The sequence below is a fragment of the Symphalangus syndactylus genome, chromosome 3 (genome assembly GCF_028878055.3).
Source record: "Symphalangus syndactylus isolate Jambi chromosome 3, NHGRI_mSymSyn1-v2.1_pri, whole genome shotgun sequence".
Taxonomy (NCBI): Eukaryota; Metazoa; Chordata; class Mammalia; order Primates; family Hylobatidae; genus Symphalangus; species Symphalangus syndactylus.
This window is the reverse complement of record NC_072425.2, coordinates 86069264-86082851: the sequence shown is the minus strand read 5'-3', so window position 1 is coordinate 86082851 and position 13588 is coordinate 86069264. Positions and strand designations below refer to the sequence as shown.

The following is a 13588-nucleotide window of genomic DNA, read 5'->3' as shown; positions in this document are numbered from 1 at the left end:
ATTTAGATTGACAGCTTTAAAATAAAGCTTGTTTTTGTTTTGTTTTGTTTTTGAGGAAGAGGCTTGCTGTTGCCCAGGCTGGAGTGCAGTGGCACAATTATGGCTCATTGCAGCCTCCACCTCCTCGGCTCAAAGTGATCCTCCTGCCCCAGCCTCTTGAGTAGCTGGGACTATAGGTTCATGCCATCACAACTGGCTGACTTTGGTTTTTTTTTTTTTTTTTTTGGGTACAGATGGAGTTTTGCCATGTTGCCCAGACTGGTCTTGAACTCCAGGCTCAAGCAATCCACTTGCCTCAGCCTCCTGAAGTGCTGGGATCATAGGCATGGGCCACCGTGCCTAGTCTATAATAAAGCTTGTTATCTGGTAGCACAAGTTTTCCTCCTCCCACTCCTTCTCCTCTTCTTTTTTTTTCTTCCTCCTCTTCCTCATGAATGCTTGTCTTTGCTCTTCCATAAACATTTTAAATTAGCTTGTCAAGTTTCTCACACATACACAGAAATTTATTGAGATTTTGTTGGGAATTGCACTGGCCCTGTAATTAGGTTTGGAGAGACTTGGCATTTTTCAGTATTGACTCTTCCAATTTATGAACATGTTATATCTTTAGGTCTTCTTCAGTGTCTTTCAACGTTTTCTTCAGGCAGGTTTTGCATTTCTTTGATCGATTTATTCCTAGGTACTCGATATTTGTTTGGAGCTGTTGTAAATGGTATCTTTAAAAAACTTATCTTTTTTACTAGCATATATAAATAAATCTTGATTTTTTAAAATATGATTTTTGTATCTATTAACCTTGTTAAACTCTTTTATTGTTAAGTTTATCTGCAGATTGTTTTGAAGTGCCACAAACATAATTTTTTTTTTTTTTTTTGAGACAGAGTTCTGCTCTTGTTGCCCAGGCTGGAGTGCAGTGGCGCGATATCAGCTCACTGCAACCTCCGACTCTTGGGTTCAAGCAATTATCCCGCCTTAGCCCCCGGAGACGCTGGAATTACAGGCGTCTGCCACCTCGCCCTGCTAAATTCGTATCTGTAGTAGAGACGGGGTTTCATCATGTTGTCCAGGGTGGTCTCGAATTCCCGACCTCAGGTATCCTCCCGTCTTGGCCTCTCAAAGTGCTGGGATTACAGGCATGAGCAAACGGCGCCCGGCCTCCACGTACATAATTATATAATCTATGAAAAAATAATTTTGTTTCTTCCTATTTAATCTTCAATCCTTTTATTTTTCTTGCCTCACTCCACTGGCTAAGGACCTTCGGCTGCAATAATCGGTAGTCTCATCTGTAGAACACTTAATCATCACTAAGCTTTCCCAGCCTCAGGTCAATAGTATTAGGAGGTTGGTTCCCCCCTGGAGGGTCGGGAACAAGACGCCAGAGCCCTTCTTCCAGCGCCTGCAGCGAGTTAAGGCCGAGGGTATGCCTCTGGCGGGCTCATCTTCCAACACAGAAGTGCCCGCCGCCCTCTCTGGTTGCCGCGCAACGGCGTCATTCTGACCCAGGGTAGGTGCAGGGCGGCTGGAAGCACGTGCCGCCGCTTCCTCATTCTGGGACTACATCCTCCACAATGCCGCGCGCCGCGGGCGGCTGGCCCCAGAGTGCGGGAAGGGCCGGCCGGGAGGCGGAGCGGAAGCCGAGTGCGAGGGACGAGCGGAGTAAAATCTCCACAGGCTGGGAACAAACCTCGTCCCGACTCCCACCCACCGGCCTTTCTCCAGTCCCATCTGGAGGCTGCTTCGCCAGTGCGGGACGCAGCTGACGCCCGCTTATCAGCTCTCGCTGCGTCGCCCCGGCTCAGAAGCTCCGTGGCGGCGGCGACCGTGACGGGAAGCCCACGGCAAGGTAATGAGTAGGGGGCGAGTCCGCCAGCCGGGCCCGCACCTCTCGCGCAGCCCCTCAGCCTCCGCGGCCGCTCCTCCCCCGCCGCGCCTCTGTCCCCGGTCCCCGCCCCGCTAGGGCCGCTGCTGCGGAAACCCGGCTTAGAAACGGGCCGGCAGCCTCCGGCCGCGGCCGGGAAGGCTCTTTGTCCCTTCCTTTGGGCCGCGTCTCTGCCTCTCCGCTTCTGACAGCCGCGGCGTCTCGGCTCGGGCGGAGAACCGAGCGTGGCTGGGGCTGCGCGAGTCGAGCGGGGCGGGCTCGGTCCGGAGCTGCGGGATGGAGATCCCGGGCGGCACCGCACTCACTTCTTTTTCTGTTTTTGACAGCTCAGTTCTCTTCTACTTTGGGAGAGAGAGAAAGTCAGATGCCCCTTTTAAACTCCCTCTTCAAAACTCATCTCCTGGGTGACTGGTAAGGATGAACTTAAACTGCCGTGTTGATTGTTGACTGTGACGGCAATGAGAATGGCTCATCCAGCCAGGGTTCGAATCCTGCCTGGGTTTCTCTCACTGCCTGCCTTGGTGATCTTGGTTACTTAAAGGCTCTAAGCTTGAGTTTTCTCATCCATCAAAACACACACCTGTAAGTGGTTAGAATTAGGAATATAGACTTATAACGTCATTAGTTCTTCATTTGATGAAAAGATCCTTTGTGATACTTTCATTAGCTGTGACTGAAGTGACCGAAGTGGCCTCTGGACTTGAGTTTTGTGCTTTTGTTTGTTTAATCATCCTGGGTTGTGTGTTCTTCACTTTATCTTAAACCTAACCAAAGGATTCATTAAAATATGCCGTCTTCCTAATTTCTGCTGTTTTAAGATGGCTGAGAATGTTCTTAGGAAATTGATGACTCTGCTTTTCTGTGGATCAGCTTCAGAGATACAAGTATTTATTCACTTCTCCCCTCCCCCTCAGGTGTGTCCTTTGGGGATCCTTAGAGGCGCTTAAGTGTTTGTTTCGTCAGAGTAGGCATCCAGTTATTCTACAGTCCTGCCTCTGGGCTTCACCATGTTTAACCTGGGTCAACTTTTTTCTACTTCTGTCTGCATCTTCTCACTGATTAATAATTTCCCCAGTTTGGGATTTGTGTTTACGAGTTGTAGTTTTTGTTCACAAGACACCCTGAATGAACGCAATAAATTTCATCAGGAATGACTTGATAAATTTCACATTAGTACCTTTTCAGTTTCAGTTGTTCTTGCACTATTTTCTCCTGAATTTTACTGACGTTGGTTATGAGTTTTTCTTCAAGGAAATCTCTATGATCCTTAATTGAAGTTTATTTTTCACTTAAAATGTCTGCCCTGTACTACTTTGAGTTCAAACACTATTACACAATATGTGCAATAACAATCCTGAGTAAATGCTGTTTTAAAATACGCAGTTGTAGGGGGGAAAAGCCAGTGGGCCTGATGAATTGCTGGTGTTATTTCTTTAGTGACAGATTAATTTTTAAAATATATGTGAGGAAGAAAAGGAGAAATCTAATGATGTATTTTATAAGTATAACAGAGAGCCAGAGAATAAATAAGTGGAAAACTTATTTAAACTGTGGAAAAAGGCATATGCACATAAAATTTCTGACTCACTCTAAAATGTGTTGCAAAAATATTTATTTTGAGGAAAATGTTTCTATGTTGGTGTTATTTAGTGCAGTGTAGGACAGAGAGTAATGGCTACGGAAATAGGAGTCCTTAGTTTTGTCCTTGCTCTGTCACTGTCTGTGTAACCTTAGATTACTTTGTGGTCCTCAATTTCCTCATCTCTAAAATAGTGAATTGGTCTCATTCCAAGGACTCTTCTAGCTCAGACTCTCAATGATAAAGGTTTTTAGAGGTTTTTTAAATGTGGAAACAAAATTCGTGTAAACCCTTTTAGTCATTTGTGTTCTTAGTGTTTCTTCCTACTTCAGGTCATATGATTCTTTCAAACTACCTTGAAGGAAGGAATACATTTAAGAGAAACAAGAAAGCTGCCAGAAATCAGAATCTGTACCGGCCAGTTATCACTCTCGTGAGCTGCAGTTTCTCTGCATTTTTGACATGCTTTGTTCTCTTTCTCCCTACTCTGTATCTTTTGCTCATAGCCTCTATACCTATTGTGCCTGATTCTTCATAACTTTAGCTTGTCAGTCCCCTCACCCAACTTCATTATTTATTTTCATGACTTCTCCTTCAGCTCCTTCTGCCAACTGCCTGGTTTTCCCTGGGGCCTCTTTGTTTGAGGCCAGAGATGCTAGCCTAGTTGGCTTTGGAAGGGGAGGTGGGGTCATGTGGCACAAAACATGATTGGCCACGGCTGTGACAGGTCAAGCTCTGTGATTAAAGTATCTAGTGCTGCATAGTGTGTGTCTATGTATATGTATATATATAGATTTTTTTTTTTTTTTTTTTGAGACAGAGTCTCGCTCTGTCACCCAGGATGGAGTGCAGTGGTGCTGGCTCACTGCAACCTCTACCTGTTGGGTTCAAGCAATTCTTGTACCTTATGCCCGGCTAATTTTTGTAGTTTTAGTAGAGACAGGGTCTCAACATGTTGGCCAGGCTGGTCTTGAACTTCTGACCTCAAGTGATCTGCCTATGTCAGCTTCCCAAATGGTGGGATTATAGGTGTGAGCCATGGAGCCCGGCCTGCATAGTTTATTTTATTGCATATTTTAGTTTAGTTAGTTTAGTTTGAGACAGCCTTGCTCTTTCACTCAGCTTGGAGTGCAGTGGTGCGATCTCTGCACACTGCAACCTCTACCTCCCAGGTTCAAGCGATTCTTGTACCTCAGCCACCCAAGTAACTGGGTTTACAGGCATGCACCACCATGCCTGGCTAATTTTTGTATTTTTAGTAGAGATGGAGTTTCACCATGTTGACCAGGCTGGTCTCGAACGCCCAACCTCAAGTGATCTGCCCTCTTCAGTCTCCCAAGGTGCTGGGATCACAGGCATGAGCCACCACGCCAGGCCATATTTTAGATTAAACTTTTACTGTAACATAATGGTTAGTTTTCTTTTTGCCTTAACATTTTCTGTTTTTATCCCTGCCTCACTTTACCATTTTTCTTTTATCTGTTTTTGTAATATTCAGTGCTATTGTCTTCTCTTCCATCTCCCAAATGTGCCATCTAAAAATGATCTGATATCTTGACACTCATTTCCATATCTTAGCTGGAATTTTAGTGTAGCTTCTGTCAAGGCAGTGCATTTTAAATCTTAGACCTTATTATGGAGCGAATGGGCTGTGTTCTGTGTTAATCCCGCCCCCTGCCCCCCACCATATTAGCCTCAGGCAGTATTACATAGAGAAAATATTTTAGGAATGCCCCCTTTTTCCCTGAAATTACATTCTGGGATCAAGTCTGTGGAGGATTTTTTTTTGGTTCGTTTTTGGAGAGAACTATTTGAACCTCTGAGCTGTGGTGAACATACTGTGTCTTTTTGTAGTAAATCTATGCCTCTCTAGCTGAAATTCCTTTGGAGACTAATAGGCAGTAGTTCTTCTAGTACCTTTGGCTGAGTGAAAGCTTCTCTGCCTGCTAGTTGCTGCTATTGCTGTTGATAGTTACTTTAGCTACAGTTATAATGGCACAAAATGTAGAGCACTGAATAGATGCAAAAATGAGATTTGAATGAGAGATTTTAAGGTAGGATAGCCATCTATTTGTGTTTTTAATGTTGCTGTTGCTATGTTTGCATACAATACAAGGAATTACTTCATGACAGATGACAGGGATTGTGAAATGCAGTATTTTTTAAACTTTTTTGTTACAATTCATAGTAAGAGATCTTTTTGTAGCAAGACTCCATAGATGGCTGGGTATGGTTGTGTGTGCCTGCAGTCAGTCCTAGCTACTAGGGAGGTTGAGGTGGGAGAATCACGTGGGCCCAGGAGTTTGAGACTGGCCTGGGCAACATAGTTAGATCTCCTATCAATAATTAAAAAAAAAAAAAAAGACTCCATACATGTATAACTGTGTGTGCATAGGCTGGGCTCAGTGGCTCATGCCTGTAATCCCAGCACTTTGGGAAGCTGAGGCAGGAAGATTGCATGAGCTCAGGAGTTTGAGACCAGCCTGGGCAACATAGTGAGACCTTGTCGCTGCTAAAAATAAAATTTGTCAAGTGCAGTGGCACACACCTGTAGTCCCAGCTGCTTAGGAGGCTGAGGCAGGGGCAAGGGTGGGGGACCTCTTCAGTCTGGGAGATCAAGGCTTAGTGAGCTATGGCCACTGCATTCTATCCTGGGCAACAGAGCCAGACCTTATCTCAAACAGCAACAACTGTGTATGCATGCATGTGTCTGTATATGTAAAAATAAACTGGAAATTTAACAAATTTGGTAGTGTGTACAGTCTACTCTGATGGTTTCTATTTTGTCTTGTGTTTTGAAAAAGTGCTCATTGCAAACTGTTGGTTTTGTTCCCTGCTTTTGAAAAACAGTAGAGTCCTGCGCTGAAAATTTGGATGCCTAACGTTTCTCTGTATGTTTGACTTTGAGTAGTTATTAGTTCTCTTTGTGCTTCATTTTTCTTATCTTTATAATGAAGGTGTTCTAGTTTAAATATTTGCTGATTCTTTGTTTAATTAATTAATTAAATTTTGAGATAGAGTCTCACTCTGTCACCCATAGCTCATTGAAACCTGGCACTCCTGGGCTTGTGTAGTAGTCCTCCTGCTTGTGTAGTAGCCTCCAGAGTAGCTGGGACTACAGGTGCGCATCACCATGCCTGGCTAATTTTTAATTTTTTTTTTGTAGTGACTGCATCTTGCAGTGTTGCCCAGGATGGTCTTGTACTTCTGGCTTCAAGAAGTCCTCCCACCTCAACCTTGTAAAGTGCTGGGATTACAAGTGTGAACCACCATGCCCAGCCTGTTTTACTTTTCTCTGGAAATAATGTTGGACTAAAGACAAGCACATATCTTTATGTCTATGGCTAGGGAGAAACCACTGAAAAATGGCTTAAATATTTGGTTTACATATACATAGTGTGCTGTTTGGCAAGTAGCATAATAGAGCTTGGAATAGCACTTTTCTCCAAAGATCTTGTAAAGTGGAGTGCACATGTTAATGCCTGTAATAAATATAAAAATTTAGAAAACAAATTTATCCGTTTTCCTACTTTTGTGTTTCTTAACAGGGAATATTTTGGAGTTTGAAAAATTGTATTTAAAATGCTTAATACAAGTTTTAAGTAAATGCACTGACAGATTGCTACCTAGACCTTATTTCATACCTGATCTTGCCACTGCCCCTTTCAGATTAGAGAACACCAATAAGAATATATTTTTCTTTCTAAACACCACCGTATCAGATCATTACTATTCCTGTATATTACCAAACAGTGGAACTGCCATTTTCATAAGACAGGGGAACACTAAGCTTTCTTTGCTTGTGGGTTTCCTTCTGTTCACTTTGTATGATTTCTCTAGACCAGGCCGTTTCATGCTGTGCTTTGGGAGCCTTCTCATTCTCATTTGTTTGTATTGAGGAAAATAGGAATAAGGAATTTGTTGCCTGCTCCCGAGATTCTGGTAAAAGAAGAATACTAAAGGTTTTGTTGGAAGGAAATTGGAACCAGACTTTGTACTTCCTCCTCTTTCTCAAATCAGATATTACCCCCTCATTATTCCTTGACCTCACACCTCAGGTAGAAGATGTTCCAAGACATATCACCGTTTTTTTTTCTTCATAGCAGTTTATCACAAGCTGAGATAACTTTGTTTGTTTGCTTGTTTGATGTCCATTCCTATTAAAATAGTATCCAGAAAAACAGGAATCCTGTCTTTCATATCTTGCTTTACCTTTCACATCTCTGGTTCCTGGCACATGGTAGGTGCTTTGCTATTGTGAATGAATTAGTGAACAAATGAATGAGTAAACCAAGTTCTTTCATGCCTTAAATGGAACTGCATGTAGTAACGGTTGTGTTTGATCCTGGGCCTTTATGCACTGCCCCCCACCCTCTGCCTCCACTTCTTTTTTCTGGAAGTGTGTTATCACTATGTTTACTGATCATGGTGAAGGTCTCTACCTTTAGAAGACTTTGTATTTATCTTTGTTTTACTTCATATGTTTTTATCTTCTAGTTTTTTGCCTGTGTAAAAACTAACATATAAGACTTCTGAAATCCTTCTTGTAGCAACTTTATAATACTTTGATTTATGTGAATACAGTTTATTTGAAACTTTAAGAGCCAGCTTAATAATTTAGTGAATAGTTCAAATTAGGCATCTTCAGGATCATTGCCCTAAACTGCCATTACTATTTTCTGGTTACAGTCTTTTAAATCAAAAAAGAACAAAGCTTCATTTAATACAGTTTATTCCGTATTTACAAACATAGTCTTTCTAGGGGAAGTAAGGAAAGTAGTGTGGTGTAGAGAAAACCCTAGACAGTGAGTCAGGACCTGTATTCTGGATCAGTAGGATTTCTGCCATTAACTCCTTGTTTCATTTTTAGGCAAGACACTTAACATCTCTGGGCTTCGGTTTCTTTATCTGAAATGCGAGGGAAATGGATTAGGTTTCTTCTCAGGTTCTTCCAGTCTGGAAAAGGATAATTGAAGATACTTTACCCCCAAATTTCTATCCTCTGTTCCTCTACCCCAAAACTCATTGCAGGGAGGTCACATTGCTGTGTGGGAGAAGGTGGGGTTAGGTTCAGGGATGTGTTTTAAAGTAAACATAAGGCATTTCTCACTGATGGCTGATTGTTCACTAGGCTCTGTGGGGGATGTGGCAGCAGTGTAAGGCTTGTTGTTCTTGCCCATAAGGGACCTGGGACTTAATCAGGGAGACATGGCTTACACACATGCTTGGATGTGTGATATATAAAATTAATTGGTATGAAGTAACATGCTGTGGGAGTTAGAAGAAGATCAGTGTGGGGTAGAATAAGGTAAGGAGGTTTTGAAATCATTCTATCCGAGGTAAGATTTAAACAGGTATTTTACCTCGTCTCCTTTCAGACTACTTGGAAGATGAACTGTTCTCATCAGCAACATGCTATTATGTCATCTTTTAGGACTAGGTAATGCTCCAGTGACTTAATACCAATGACATTTTCATGTTGTCCACAAATTCTGAGTAGAAACCTTTTCAAGCCTGTAGCCTCTCTGAGAGCTGACTGTTATTAACTGAATGAGAGGATGTCAGGAAACAGGTAAGACACATGCTGGGTAAATAAAATTATCATATAAATGTAAGATATAATTATTACTATTGTATGAAGCAGAGAGAAGACTGGCTGGATTGGAGGAGATATTTTTGTGACTAATGAGAAATAAACTTGGTCTTTGGAGACTGGGTTGTGGAGGCCCATGAGAGCTAATCAGGAGTTTTATTTGAGTCTGTTAAGACATTTCGTATATTACCTAATGTTATTCAGATTACCAAGAATTAGTAGCATTGTTGCATAAATGCCTGATACTAATAATAAAGATTAATATTTATTGATTAGTGTGTCAGTTATTCTTTACCAGTATTAAATAGGTATTGTTGTCCCCATTATATAAGCAAGGATATCAGGCCTTAGGGAGATAAAATAACTTTTACAAGGTTTTAAAGGTATACTATAATTTCATATAGAAAATGATAGAGAGGGCTGGGTGCGGTGGCTTACGCCTATAATCCCAGCACTTTGGGAGGCTGAGGCTGGCAGATCACAAGGTCAGGAGATCGAGACCATCCTGGCTAACATGGTGAAACCCCATCTCTACTAAAAAAATACAAAAAATTAGCTGGGTGTGGTGGCGGGCACCTGTAGTCCCAGCTACTTGGGACGCTGAGGCAGGAGAATGGTGTGAACCCGGGAGGTGGAGCTTGCAGTGAGCTGAGATCGAGCCACTGCACTCCAGCCTGGGCGACAGAGCGAGACTTCGTCTCAAAAAAAAACGAACATGATAGAGAGTACCTTGTGGCTAGAGTGGGATAGGAATGGGAGTGCAACATTTTGAAAACATTTTGAAGCGATGACATTTGAACTAAGTACTAAAGGATGAAAAGGAACAGGTTGTAGGGAAAGTACTCCAAGCTAGGGAATAGCAATTGTATAGACCCTGAGGTCAGAAAGAATTTAATGTGTTTTCCCTAGCATGGGTATAGCACGGTGAGCAAGAGGAAAGTGGTATGAGATTAGGACAAAGAGAAATGGGTAGAAATCAGATTATGTAGGGCTTGTGGATTGCATGTTGTAAAGGTTGGTACTGAGTTTGCATGTTAGATTCTAAGTGCAGTGTGAAACTGTTGAAAGGTTTTTAAGCAGGAGAATGTGATATGCTTGTGTGTGTGTGTGGTAAAAAATACATAATCTAAAATTTATCATTTTAACATTTAAGTGTACAGTTCAGTGACATTAAGTACATTCACATCATTTTGCAACCATCACTACCATCCATCTCCAGAACTTCTTCATCATCCTCATCTGAAACTCTGTACCCATTAAATCATAACTTTCCATTCTCCTCTTCCATGTGGTAGCATGTATCAGAACATCTTACTTAGGGCTGAATAATATTCCATTGTATGTAGATACCACATTTTATGTATCTGTTTATCTATTGATGGACACTTGGGTTGTTTCCACCTTTTGGCTGTTATGAACAATGCTTCAATGAACACTGGCATACACATATCCCTTTGGGTTCCTGCTTTCATTTCTTTTGTGTATATATCCAGAAGTTCAATTACAGATTGTATGATAATCCTATGTTTAAGTTTTTGAGGAAATGCCATACTGTCTTCCCTAGTAGCCACACCATTTTATGTGCCCACCAGCAGAGCAGAAGAGTTTCAGTTTGTTCACATCCTTGCCAACACTTGTTTTCTTTTTTTTTTGGTGATAACTATCCTAATGGGTGTGAAGTGGTATTTCATAGTGGTTTTATTTATTTATTTATTTATGTTTTTGAGACCGAGTCTTGCTCTGTGGCCCAGGCTGGAGTGCAGTGGCATGATCTCTGCTCACTGCAAGCTCTGCCTCCCGGGTTCACGCCATTCTCCTGCCTCAGCCTCCCAAGTAGCTGGGACTACAGGTGCCCGCCACCACACCCAGCTAATTTTTTGTGTTTTTAGTAGAGACGGGGTTTCATCATGTTAGCCAGGATGGTCTCGATCTCCTGACCTCGTGATCTGCCCGCCTCCGCCTCCCAAAGTGCTGGGATTACAGGTGTGAGCCACCGTGCCTGGCCTCATAGTGGTTTTAATTTACATTTCCCTATGATTAATGAGGTTGAGCATTTTTTTATTGGCAAAATGTCTTCAAATTATGAGTTTTGTTTTTGAAAGAATATTTGACTGCTCTGAGAAGAATGGATTGAAGTAGGGTTGGAAAGGAGTTGACAAACCACTTGACAAGCAGCTATAGGAATCCACTTGAAGGTGGTGATAGTTGGATCACACTCTGCTGCCCTTCTTCAGGTCTAGTACTTTACTGATACTTCATTTTAAGTGTGTCCCCTCTCCTTAGTTATTCTACTTTTGTGCCATATAGACTAATTACTTTTGTGACTTCTGCAGTTGGTTGAGAACTTTCTCCTGGGAATCTTAAAAATATTCAAGAGTTTATCTTAGGCCAAAATAACAATGATGATGATTATTTTATTTTTTGCCTTAAAAACTCCAGGCCAGTCACAGTGGCTCACACCTGCCATCCCTTTGGAAAGGCTGAGGCAGGAGGATCACGTGAGGCCAGGAGTTCGAGACCAGACTGGGCAACGTAATGAGACCCCTCTAAAAAAAAATACAAAAATTAGCTAGGCCTGGTGGTGTGCACCTGTAGTTCCAGGCTATTCAGAAAGCTAAGATGGGAGGATTGCTTGGGCCCTGAAGGCCGAGCCTGCAGTGAGCTGAGCTCGTGCTCCTGTACTGCAAGGCTGGGCAACAGAGCGAGACCCTGTCTCAAAAGCAAAAAACAAAAAACAACTCTCTAGTTGTTAATTTGGTGAATTTCAAGTTTTGTTTTTTTTAAGTGATTAAAAGAAAATTAATATAGTGGCCTAGAAATTAAGATTTAAAAGTTTTTAGGTTGTAGACTGTTTTGATGGAGGAAGTACTCCAATAAGAACTATGCCAGATGGTAAAGCCGTAAGCCCTTGGCCTCAGTGTTGGCCTATCAGGTTTCTGGTTAGTGACTCTGTCCTTATCTAAGTGGCCTTCTGGGCTGGATCAGTACTTGAAACATAAAGAAAAATTGGGAGGTTCAAAGTTCCTCTGTTATTTGCAGCTTTGAACATTGCACAGAAAGAAGAGACATTGAATCTTTCCTTTTTTTTCTTTCCTAAGGATGGAGGCTAATAATCATTTTCCTTTCTAATCACTAAATTAAAAGTACATAAGTAAATTACCTTCAGTTGCTAAAGAAGTCAAAAATTCTTATCTTTTTTTATTTTTCTTGTGTGAAATCACAGACATAGTTCTCTGAGAATAGAACAGTGAGTGTATTCATATTGACCCTGGAGAATAAAGTAATACCGGTGGAAATTGTTTCCTCTTCACTTCTACTTTTGCCTTAAAAGTGTAGGGCCTAGCCTACCCTGGGGATAATGACTCAGGTTCCAGCAGAGGTCACCTATTTTCAATCCCCTTCACCCCTTCCCCTTCAAGGTCATCATGGTGTCAGCTGAAGAATGACAAGGTTCATAAATTTGGAAAGGAGAGCTTTATTTCTTATAAAAGGTTGTAGCCTGCAGGGTGGTCATTCTGACAGGCTGGGAAGCATAGCCTCCGGCCAGAAGCCAGAAACAGACACTTGGAGAGAGGGACAAGGGAACAGGAATTTATGCTGAGCAGGGTGGCCGAATATACATATTTAATAAGTTAAGGTGTCATGAATATTTATGAAAGGAGAAACACGTGCATGCACAATTGAGCTTCATACCCATTCCTAGGTCCTGCATATAAAAAAATTGTGGCATTAGCATGATTCCAGGGTGGACTTTTCAGCCCTCCGATGTCAAAAGGTAAAGCGGAGGACACAAAAACCCTTATTGTGCATCCTCTGTAGACTGGCCGGAACTACTCTGTGGCTGGTGATCTCTTATCAGGAAGAAATGCTTGTAGGTTGTTTTGTTGAAACTGCAGAATGGAGAGGCAACAGTCAGGCAGTTGATTGAGATCAGTGGTGGAGTCTTTTGAAAGGCCTGATTTCTGTTTAGCCCAAGCTTGTTCAACCTGCAACCCATGGGCCGCACGGGACGACTTTGAATGCGGCCCAACACAAATTCATAAACTTTCTTAAAACACTATGATTTTTTTTTGTGATTTTTAATTTTTTATTTTTTTTAGCTCATCAGCTGTCATTAGTATATTTTATGTGTGGTCAGAACAATTCTTCTTCCAGTGTGGCCCAGGGACACCCCTAAGTTAGCCCTTGGAGAATAATGCCTTAATGGCATGATGGTAATGGCAGTTATCAAGGGAGGGAAGTATAATGAAGTGTATCTGACTGCCCATCCTGTTATAACTGCCTAATGGCGGTTCTAATGGGTTCTCCTTGCCCGATGCCTAGACAGAAGCGATTTATCAAGATGGGAATTGCAATAGAGAAAGAGTTTAATTCATGCAGGGCCAGCTGTATGGGAAACCAGAATTTTATTATTACTCAAACCCATCTCACTGAAAACTCAGGGATTGGGGTTTTTAAGGATAATTTGGTAGGTAGGGGGTCAGGAAGTGGGGAGTGCTGATTGGCCAGATTGGAGGCAAAATCATAGAATTAT

At 42.0% G+C, this 13588-nt stretch overlaps 1 protein-coding gene across 5 annotated transcripts in view; it reads left to right on the top strand.

Annotated features, from left to right (window-relative positions):
- Positions 1-1517: 1517 nt before the first annotated feature.
- Positions 1518-13588, top strand: part of CCDC126 (coiled-coil domain containing 126) — a 49735-nt gene continuing 37664 nt past the window's right edge. The window contains exons 1-3 of one of the 5 annotated variants that reach the window (XM_055272442.2): positions 1518-1846; positions 2209-2293; positions 8840-9033. The gene's annotated coding sequence lies outside the window, so the exon portion shown is untranslated. Of the gene's footprint in view, positions 1847-2208; positions 2294-2368; positions 2465-8839; positions 9034-13588 lie in introns of those variants that run through there. The other 4 variants (XM_063636326.1, XM_055272441.2, XM_055272445.2 and 1 more) reach the window with 4 other exon arrangements.